Here is an 11,210-nt window from a genome sequence, read left to right as displayed (position 1 = left end):
CCGCCTTTAAGCCTTCTCTCACTTTCCCATCCAGAAAAGGTCCCTTCATCCAGGGATTCCCACACTCTCTTTGTAACTCTTTGATACCCAGCATGTTCTGTGGTATGTAACAGTTCCTTTTGTCATTTTTTCTTCTCCCTGGTCAGTTAGAAGCTCCTTGAAGAGAGAGACTTTATCTTTCTTATCTTTTCTCAAGAGCACTCAACTGAGCCCCTTATGTAAAGCTGGTAATCAATTAATATTTCTTAAATGGCATAGAAAATTGCAGCTAAACATTAGAGAAGAACTGGTGAAACATTTCACCTCACCTGTCATCTAAAAGCACTGACATTTGCTCATTTCATCCATTTAGGGCACCTCTTGCTATGTCATGCCCCTTCCACTGACATAGTTATTAAAATTCAAATGAGGCAATAATTAGTCGCCACTCAATTCAATTTTACAAGCATCTAGTGTTTTGGTAGCTTCACATAACCAAACAACTATAGCAGTTAGTAAAGTAAATAAGACACTTTTCTAAATAGAAAAATATAATTAACAGTATTTCTTCTTTTGCAACTGAAAATCAAAAACCCTCTTAGTTTTCCCACCAAGGGAAATTACTAAACCAATGCTTCACAAAATTCTGCACTATCAGAAGCCAAAGCAAAATTATGGAAGTGTATGGAGAGGTAATACAATTTTTTCTCCATTCGTGTCACAGGTGGTGAGGTAGATAGCTTTGAGAAGTTTATCAGAAATGGAACTGGCTCTCTCAAAAGCTAGGAGAAAACAGATCATTTATTTATGAGGAACTTCAGATAAAAACTCAGTGTCTTGTGCCAAACACATCTCAAAATATGCCTTTTTAATCACTATTCTGAAGCACAGAATTTCTGGAAAAATGAAAAAGAACAGGCATAAGAAGATCAAGCCTTTCACCAATAATATCATTTTCAAAAGTGCTCATATCCATGCTCATTAACAGCAAAGATTCATCTTCTTTACATTTAATATTGGAATCCTTCTGACACATATATAGACAGTACATGTGTTTAAAATTTGTTAAATATATAAAATAATTATGTGCTGCATGTATTTAGCATTATACCTTGTACATACCCTTGTGACAAGATTTAGACAATGATAGTTTCTCTTTGTTTTGGTGAGGAAGATTGGCCCTGAGCTAACGTCTGTTGCCAATCTTCCTCTTTTTGCTTGAGGAAGATTGTTGCTAACATCTATGCCAATCTTCCTCTATTTTATGTAGGATGCCACCCCAGCGTGGCTTAAGGAGCAGTGCTGGGTCCATGCCCGGGATCCGGGCCTGTGAACCCTGGGCCACTGAAGCCGAGCTCGCAAACTTAACCACTACACCACCAGGCCAGCCCAATTATTGTTAATGAAGACCAGAATATTTCCTGGAAGAGGCAGGACCCAAAGAAATCCAGTACCTAGCACAGTGCATGGCACATGGTAACCACTCAACATGCAAAGAAGGAATAAAGAAAGGAAGAAGGAAAGAAAAAAAGCATAAAAGAATGAATCAAATAAATGTCTTTCTAGCTTTACTCAAAATAGATGCTTTGCAGTTATAATCATAAATAAGGATGAGTCATTAAAAATGAAAGCAAATATTTAGGATAAAGGGAAATTCTTCACTGAAGGCATAAATTATTTACTGCAATTTTATTTCAGATTCCTCTGAATGATTTCTTCCCAGTCTCAAACAAACCTCCATGGGTCAAATTAAGATTTTTTTTTCATTCTTTAAACTTCCTCCCTTAATCATAGTATTTTCCTTGGTTTTCCTTGCAGGTAGTTCTGGAATTGCAAAATTCTGGGTTTACTTCTTGCCTATCGCTGCTACACAAAATAAATGGTGTTTGCTGAAAGGACCTCATCTTCTAATAGTGAATTATTTTATTTGATTGAGATTTTATAGCTCTGTTTCACTCAACCACTTTGCCTCAAGCCTTTAAGGCATTCAAGAATAAATTTATGGAATCTTTGATGTTGCCAGAAGTTAATGGGAAATTGTACCATAAGCAAAGGGTTTAGAGAGAGATGAGGGCATTCTGTCTACAGGTTCAAGAAGGTGGTCTCTCTTAGACAGGGTTTGGTTTTGTTAAGGGGCATGTATCTCTGTGGTCTTTTCCTGCAGCTCTGAGACTGCAACTTCACTTAGCTGCTTTCTGATTTAAATGCAACTTACCAAATAGTCTTCTGTACGGGAAAGATAATGCACTGATTGGCCTAAATCAATATTAGCAGCAGCAGTAGCAATCATATCTCTCATCATAAAGGGCTAAATTTACTTTCTGGGCACATTAGTATCCTCTGGTAAGCTTGGGGGTCTATAAATTTTCCTCTGGGACTGGTCACTCCCAAATGACCAGGCCATCCAAATTTCAGAATGGCAGAAAGAAGAGAGGAAACCCTGAAGCACAGAGAACAAACAACCAGGCTTTCTTGATCCTCAACCTATTTCCCACTAATGCATTATGGTGATTTCTTTTTGGGATGAGAGCAAGGGTGACTCTAAAGTCAGCAAGTACGGCAAAATCACTTAATCAAAACTATATTTGAAAATTCCCTTAGATTCCTTTTGGTCTATTATCTGGATGACAGGAGTTGTAATGAATGAGAAAAAGACAACACCAAAGACATTAGATGAAAGTGAAAATCCCTTGTCTAAAATCAACATTCCTTTGAAACCCTTCAAATATAACTCAGCAAACAGTAGGCAGTAGCACCTCTTGCTACTCTCTTTACTTAATCAGAAAATATGCAAAGTTTCATGTGCATCAAGTTATTTATTATCTCATATTAATAGCAAAATATTGGAAATAACAAATTGGCTATAAATAGGGGACTATCTGAATAAGGTATGTCCTTAAAATGAAGGACTATACAGCCATAAATAGGAGGAAGTGATTTGACCTGAAATGATTGTCAAGACATGCTGTTGAGTGAAAAAAGCAAAGTAGATAACGAAGTGTACTACTCCTTTGTGTAAAAGAGGAGGGGAATTCAAATAGATCTGTGCATTTTCTTATATTTGCAACAAGAAAATGTTAGAAGGATAAATGAAAAACTAAAAAGGAAATGACAACTTATAGGAAGAGACATGGAGGAGAGAAGGATACAATTAAGGTTTCCTTCAGTGTACCTTGTATAGTTTGACTTTGGAATCATGAAAATGATTTACATATTCAAAAAGTTGAATTAAATAAAGAAAAAGTAGTCCAATAAAAATGAAAACAAACAATTGTTTTACAGTTGTTAAAACGAGAAAACCTGTGTTAAGTTAGCGACAAAAAGCACATGAAGGAAGATTTGAACCAAATGACTTTAAAGGCAATAGTTTTGCTGCACATTCTTAGTGGAATACTGAGATATTGTGATTTTTAAGAAATATATATATACTTGGTCATTCAGATGACCAAAATGTAATTCTCACATATATTTGGTCTTCCTTCACAGTCTCTGGGTCACAGTTTCCAAAATCCTTGGAATTTCCTGAGCAATAACAGCAATGGGAACATCTTTTGTTATAATATTTGGCCTCCTGTTCTCAGTTTCTGAAAATGCTTCAGGGCCATAAAGGTGAAATGGGTATTTGGTTATGTCAATGAATGTGACTTTTGGAACCCACCCAAGGGTGAGGGCTGGTTCTCAGCAGATGCACCCATGTGATCACAGGATAAGAACTTTCAGTCCCACCCCTAATTTCCAGAGAGGGGAGGGGGACTTGAGGTACAATCAATTGCCAATGGCCAATGACTTAGTCAATTATGACTACCTCATGAAGCCTCCATAAAAACCCAAAAAGAGTTCTCAGGCTCCTTTTTGGAGAACTTCCACTTTGGGGAGCCAGAATACTCCCAGGTGCTACCGTGCAGGCCCCAAGCTCCACAAGGACAGAAGCTCCTTTGTTTGGTACCTCACCTTATGTATCTCCTCATCTGGCTGTTGTTCCATAGCCTTTAATATCCTTTGTAATAAATCAGTATTATAGTGAGTTCTGTAAGTAATTCTAGCAAATTAATCAAACCCAAGAAGGGGGTTATGGGAATCTTTGACTTCAAGTCAGTCAGTCAGAAGCACAGATAACACCTGTGCTTGCAACTGATCTCTGAAGTACAGAGAGATCTTGTGGGACTGAGCTCTTTACCTGTGGAATCTCCTTCCATCTCCAGATAGATTATGTCAGAACTCAACTGAATTCTCAGATATAGGGAAGGAAGACATTTCCTCTACCCACTCCAGATCCTTCTGACTGGGCTGTGAATTAAATTCACATGAGACAGAATAACAGGAGAAAATTAAACAAAGCTTTATAACAGGTATACATGGGAGAAACTCAGGAAAACTGAGCAACTCGCCAAAATGGCAGAGGTTCTCATCTTAAATACCATCTTTAGCTACAAAGGAGGATGTGCATGGTGGAGGGAGTCAGTTATGGGAAATTACCAGAAAAGTACAGTAAACAAGAGTAAGATTATTATGTAGATTTACGTCTTTGCCTTCCACATTGATAAGAGTGTTTAGAGATGAGGTCATCCCCCCTTCTTCCTGGTGCAGAGAGAGAGACACCTTTACAGATGGAGATTTCTCTTACAAATGTAAATGTCTCTAACAAAGGGTAAATTTTACTTTTCAGAGTTTTTCTCATGTGTGCAGTTTTTAAAAGTAACCAGCCCAAAATAATCCTCATGCCAAAGAGACATATCTTGGGGTGGCCAATTCCAATCCCCCACACAGGCATCCTGCTGGCCTCTGAGAATTGTTCATTGGTGTGGTGAAGCCTCCATAAACACACACACACAGACGTTGGAATTGAGTCCAGCAACTTTTGCAAACACATGTGTGGGAGATTGGAATTGGCCACCCGAAGATATGTCTCTGGCATGAGGATTATTTTGGGCTGGTTACTTTTAAAAACTGCACACATGAGAAAAACTCTGAAAAGTAAAAGTTACCCTTTGTTAGAGACATTTACATTTTTAAAGGAAATCTCCATCTGTAAAGATGTCTCCCTCTCTGTACCAAGGAGAAGGAAGGATGACCTTATCTCTAGAAACTCTTAGCAATGTGGAAGGCAATGACTTAAATCTACATAATAACCTTACTCTTGTTTACTGTACTTTTCTGGCAATCTCCCATAACTGACCCCCGCCCCCCCGCCCCCAGAATCTTCCTCTGTCTTTAGCTGAGGATGGTATTTAAGGTGAGAGTTTCTGCCATTTTGGTGAGTTGCTCAGTTTTCCTGAGTCTGTCCTGTGCATACATGTTATAAAGCTTTGTTTAATTTTCTCCTGTTATTCTGTCTCATGTGAATTTAATTCATAGCCCAGCCAGAAGGACCTAGAGTGAGCAGAGGAAATGTCTTCCTCTCCAACACAGGCAAAAGACAAAATTTCATTTTTTACATCTTTACTTGTTTGCCTTAAAAATTTCATAACAAAGTTTTTAAAAACTTTTCAAAATTGTGCCTATATTACATTTGGGGGCAAAAATCATCACTTCTGTAAAAGTAGAAATAAATCCAATTGTGCAAATTAGAGAGTAAACTAATTTTGTTCAAAAGCAAATTTCTACGAGAAATCTGCTGTTGTTGATCATTATATGTCATCTTTTCAAAGAAAGCTCTTTTCTTCTCATAAAGAGGACACCAGATGCCCAGTACATTTTTGGGACAAGCAAATGCAGGGTGTACCTTCAGCCTTGTTAGATTCATGCTTTCCTTGGAAAGAATTTGCCATCCATGATACACCACAACTTTTGAGTTCCACCATGTTTCTGGAAACAAAACCAAAAACTCGTTTAAGAGTCAATTACAATGGAAAAGGAATAAAAGAACTCTAAAAACAATTTCTGGCATGTTCAATAAAATTTTAAACGTCACATTAAATCTCTTACAATCAGGCCTTTACAAAAGATGAATGAGATAGGGTTTATACAAGTTTAGTAGAGAATAAAACAGGCTTGCATCTGAGTCTTTGCTGGAATCTTTTAAAATGATGTTTACTTTCAGAGTAAAAAGTAAAAGATTTAGAAGAGGAAGGAATTCCACCTCTGATTGCCCTTGGAGTCAAGACTACAACATCAAGATGGACTCTTGCTGGAAGATCCAACCTGCTCTCACTTTCCAGCAACCACAATTGTGTGAGCCAATTCCTTAAAATCTCTCTCCCTCCATATTTTCTGTTTCTCTGGATAACGCTGACAAATACAGTCTCTTTTGGGTGAGTAGGAGTTCTGCCCAGGCACCAAGAGGGACCTGAATGTGCCTCCCCACTCCCCAACCCTCCCCTTCCACACCCCAAAATGGGGAAGCCTCAGTTTTCCAGCATGGAGCCAAGATCCAGAGCAGCTGGGTGCCAGAGCTGCAGGGGCACCCAAAGGAATGGCCCCCTGGAAACTCAGACTACCTGACCTCATGACTCACTGATGCAGGGTCTCAGGGCCAGCGTTGCTAACCAACCCTTCTGCCTCACCCACGCCATCCCCAGAAAGGAACCCACACTTCCCTCATTGCTTACTTCTCAGGGAAGCAGAGACATCTAAACCCTGCTGACAGAATCCCATGAGTTCCAGCTTTCTTTCTACTTTAGAAAGGGGAGAGGGGCTGCGACAGGGGTGGACGGCCCAATGAGGGGCTCCCTTCCTGTCGTGTCTCTGTCCTACGAGGGAGGAAAGCTATGGTGGGCACAGGTGAGGACGCAGAGTTGTTGGAGGAGGCGATGCTTCTGGCGGGGTTGCGGGGTTGGGGGGAGCATCCATGGACACAGATGGGACTCCGCGTAGGTCCCCAGTCAGGCCAGAGTTAGTGTGATTCCACCTTTAGCTGAAAATCCACTTCCAAGTTGTCTATTGTCGCTCTTGTTCAGCCCTTAGTGCTAAATTATTGGGTTCCAGTCCTATGTTAGGGGATATTCTTGACCTGGTTAGCGCCTGCCCGGATCGTGGGAATTTCAAGGAAGTCCCTAGAAGGAGAACCACTGAGAGAGGCTCCCGACTACTCTCTGTACTGTATCTGGAACTTTCACGCAAATTTCAATTTTTTTGATAACAAAATATATATGATAAGACATTAATGAGACAAAAGCAAGTTGCTGTGGTGAGATTCCAGGCCAGCTCCGGTGTGAAGGGCTCCCTGGACCAGAAACAGATTCTCCTTTGTTTGTATGGACCCAGTCACCTCTGCTGCGTGTAAGAGGATCTGAACAAAAGTCACGCCCAACGTGGGGATCGAACCCACAACCCTGAGATTAAGAGTCTCATGCTCTACCAACTGAGCTAGCTGGGCAGATACAAGACATTTGTTTGAAGCACTCCATGGTCTGGTTGGAATTCTCCAAAATTTTCTTTCTTAAAATTGGTAGGGATGCCCCTGGGATCCCGGGCAAGTGACATTTCCAGCACCGGAAATTAAAAAAAAACAAAGACACACACATATATATTCTACTTGGTGTGCAAGAATATTAACTGAGCTGCTTCAAACCGTGCTGATAACCATGGCTATCAGTTGAACATTATGATTCCATAATGACTTTAGCTCAGTTTTATGTCATATCCTAGGAAGAATGGTATAAAAGCCAGGATGTCACCCCAAAAGAGGAGAGCTCAATATGGCCAAAAGGGAGGTTGCCCAAATTAGTCACTAGACACCCTGCTGGAACAGAAGAGACAAAATTGTAGCAGAGAGAAAACAACACCTGCATTGAATCCAAGACACAAGGATAGGATGTGACTGAGTAAGACGTGGCTCACCTGAGAGACTGAGAGAACGCGGGACAGCAGGCGAAGGGGAAAAGTCGGGATTGACTTGGATTGTTAAGGAGTTGGCTCCTAGTGAACGCAGACATCATGTATGAGTGCCTAGAAGCAAGTAAGTCAAGAGAAAAATCATGGGGGAAGTTTATTTTCCAGAATTCTCCTTTTTTTTTTTCAGGAGTTACTACTCAAATAAATACATCATAGGAATAGAAATAAAACAATGGCAGAAGTGCAGGTATGCAAATTTGTTGCCAGCTTGGCCATCAACTTTAAGGAGCAATGATATAATTGAGTGTCCACTATATAAGGCACTGTGAGGGATAGAATGATGAACAGATACAGTACTTAACACCAAGAATTTATGATTATTGACATCTAAGAGGACTCTCCTCTATCTCCAGGCTTCTCCTTTACACACCCACACCACCAACTCTCCTACTCCCATACTCCTCCACTATAGAAATACCTATCTAGGGGCTGGTCTGGTGGTGCAGTCGTTGAGTTTGTGCGTTCCGCTCCAGTGGACCAGGGTTCACCGGTTCGGGTCCCAGGTGAGGACTTATGCACTTCTTGTCAAGCCACACTGTGGCAGCATCCCACATATAAAGAAGAGGAAGATGGATACAGATGTTAGCTCAGGGCCAGTCGTCCTCAGCAAAAAGAGGATTGGCAGCAGATGTTAGCTCAGGGTTAATCTCACTAAAAAAAAAAGAAGAAATACTTATCTAATTGGCCAGATTTCAAGATTCCAACTGAGCCAGCTTTGCCAATAGGCAGATTAAATATTTTCTTACACATGAGAATTCACAAAGTTTAACTCCCATACACCCATTCTTGACGTTATACTTTTAACAAAACAAGGGAGAAAAATCAAGCAATTCAGGAGATGGTAGACTCATCTGAGGAAGCAGCAAACCCCAGGACAACCTCAGGGTTTGAGGGCAGCCTCCATAGATTGTAACCAAGAGGTCCGAGAAAGAGAGTTTTCCCAAAAAAGAGAGATTCCGTGCAATGAACACTATGATTGAGAGACTATAGAAACTTGAGGACATGGCAAAGACTTAAGTTTTTAATCAACAATAAAAATGATGAGTAGGGCTGGCCCCGTGGCCGAGTGGTTAAGTTTGTGTGCTCCACTGCAGAAGGCCCAGTGTTTCGTTGGTTCAAATCCTAGGTGCGGACATGGCACTGCTCATCAAACCACGCAGAGGCAGCATCCCACATGCCACAACTAGAAGGGCCCACAACTATGTACTGGGGGACTTTGGGGAGAAAAAGGAAAAAAATAAAATCTTTAAAAAAAAATGATGAGTAGATTTCAGGGGGGAAAAAGTAAAAAGATGTACAAGAAAAGAAAACATGGTTATGAGATTACACAATTGTTTGAAGTAAGAAAAAATTGGGGGGCCGGCCTGGTGGTGCAGCAGTTAAGTTCTCATGTTGTGCTTCTCAGCGGCCCGGGGTTCACCGGTTCGGATCCCAGGTAAGGACACGGCACCGCTTGGCAAAATTCATGCTGTGGTAGGCGTCCCACATATAAAGTAGAGGAAGTGGGCACGGAAGTTAGCTCAGGGCCAGTCTTCCTCAGCAAAAGGAGGAGGATTGGCAGTAGTTAGCTCAGGGCTAATCTTCCTCAAAAAAAAAAAAAAAAAGCAAACATTTTCAATTTTATTTATTTTTTTTGCTGAGGAAGTGTCACCCTGAGCTAACATCTGTGCCAATTTTCCTCTATTTGTTAGTACGTGGGCCACCAGCACAGCAAGGCTGCTAACAGAGCTGTGTGGGTCCACGCCGGGAAGCGAACCCAGGCCACTGAAGTGGAGTGCACTGAACTTAACCACTAGGCCACCAGGGCTGGCCCTGGATTTTTGCTTTTACTCACTCATGAGTTCTATTCCAGGCACCATTCTATGAACTGATTATAATTTATTTAAATAAACCTTTAGAGAAAGCATAGAAGACTGACTTTGATTATAAAACAGAATTAAATGTAACAGTGCTGCAGTCGTTATAGCTGAGATACAGTGGGAAAAGCATATGAAGGGGAGGGAAGGTAGAAACTAGAAGGGCCTAGTGTCCCCTTACAGAAATGAGGGTCTGCAGTGATCAAGTTGGAGCAACAAAAAGTGGAAGTAAAAATATATTGTTTAAAGTTACGGTAAATAATAAAATTTGTAGTGGGAGAAAGAAAGGAACATCAAATATGGTGAGTTGAATGCTAATCACGCAGAGCAGGGAGTCCACAGCCACTGTCTTGATAAAGTTGATTATCGAGCAAAAGCAGAGTCAGCATGTTATTTAGACGCATAATTCAAGGTTTTCCAAGTTCCTCCAAAAGACTGCTAATTTTTCATTATTTTTGGTTAAATTTATAAAATTATCGAAGGATAACTGACAGTTTTTCAATATTAATCACACACACTTAATAGTGTACATCCCTGAGCAAGCTATATATTTATACTGATTCAGATTTTTTGTGTTCTTTCATAGAGTAATGCAATCTTCTCCATGAAGCTTTGTGCATTTATTCTTTCAATCATTCAACAAATATTTATTGACCATCTGTTATGTCCCATGCAGTGTGCTGGGCACTGAGAGACAGAGCAAACAAGACGTACTGTTGAAGCAGAAGCTTACATTTTAATAGCAACATTCTTTAATAAGTTCCTAATAGTTTGTCGTTTTTGAAGTGATTTTAAATTATATTTTCTTTTCTATTATTAGTTTGTTATTGCTGTTATGGAGGAAAGCTATTGATCTTTGTCTCTTGATCCTGACTTGGCACACTTTCTGAACTCTCTTATTTAATACTTGGTCTACTGATTCTCTTGGGTTTTTAAGTAGTCTTTATGTTATCACCAGTAACTAATGCCAATTTTTTCTCTTTCTTTTCAAATTTTATACATTTTTTTCTTGTATTGTGTCGTCTAGCCTTTCTTTTCAAAACACAGATTCAATCATATCATCTCCCTGTTTAAACTCAATGGCTTTCTATTGCTCTAAGGAAAAAAAATCCCTACCTCCCTTTCCAGCTTCATCCCATACCCTTTGGTCCTGACTTTCCCCACTCCTGACTCATTTACCTGTCCCTTAGACATGCTCAGACCCTTTTCAACAGAGTACTGTCCAGCGCTGCTTTCTTTGCATGGAAAATTCTTCCCTTCTTCATTTGATCTGGTTAACATCCTACTTACCCTACAAATCTCAGATCAAAGATTTCACTTCACCAAGGACTTTTTCCCTGATCAGACTAAATCTCTTTCTTGTAGGCTCTAATAAGACTTTATTTTACACTTTTTTTTGATGTTCTTTTATTAACACCTGTATCCCTCTGCTAGGCTGTAAACAGTTTAGGGACTGTCTGAGGAAGAAACAACAACAACAACTATTTTTTTCTAACCACTTTATCCTAAGCCCCTGGTATTATTCTTGGCACATGGCAGAAG

General features: G+C 40.1%; 1 long non-coding RNA gene and 1 other non-coding gene across 2 annotated transcripts in view; both read right to left on the bottom strand.

Annotated features, from left to right (window-relative positions):
• Window positions 1–5,675: 5,675 nt before the first annotated feature.
• Window positions 5,676–11,210, bottom strand: part of LOC139041830 (uncharacterized) — a 41,364-nt gene continuing 35,829 nt past the window's right edge. The window contains exons 2-3 of the long non-coding RNA XR_011497812.1: window positions 7,759–7,866; window positions 5,676–5,784 (exon numbers count right to left, since the gene is read on the bottom strand). This is a non-coding gene — a long non-coding RNA (uncharacterized lncRNA). The remainder of the gene's footprint in view (window positions 5,785–7,758; window positions 7,867–11,210) is intronic.
• Window positions 7,222–7,294, bottom strand: TRNAK-CUU (transfer RNA lysine (anticodon CUU)). The gene has a single exon. It is a non-coding gene; the product is annotated as a tRNA-Lys (tRNA).

The sequence above is a fragment of the Equus asinus genome, chromosome 24 (genome assembly GCF_041296235.1).
Source record: "Equus asinus isolate D_3611 breed Donkey chromosome 24, EquAss-T2T_v2, whole genome shotgun sequence".
Lineage (NCBI taxonomy): Eukaryota > Metazoa > Chordata > Mammalia > Perissodactyla > Equidae > Equus > Equus asinus.
The sequence above is the reverse complement of the archived record's forward strand: the minus strand, read 5'-3'. Positions and strand labels throughout refer to the sequence as shown.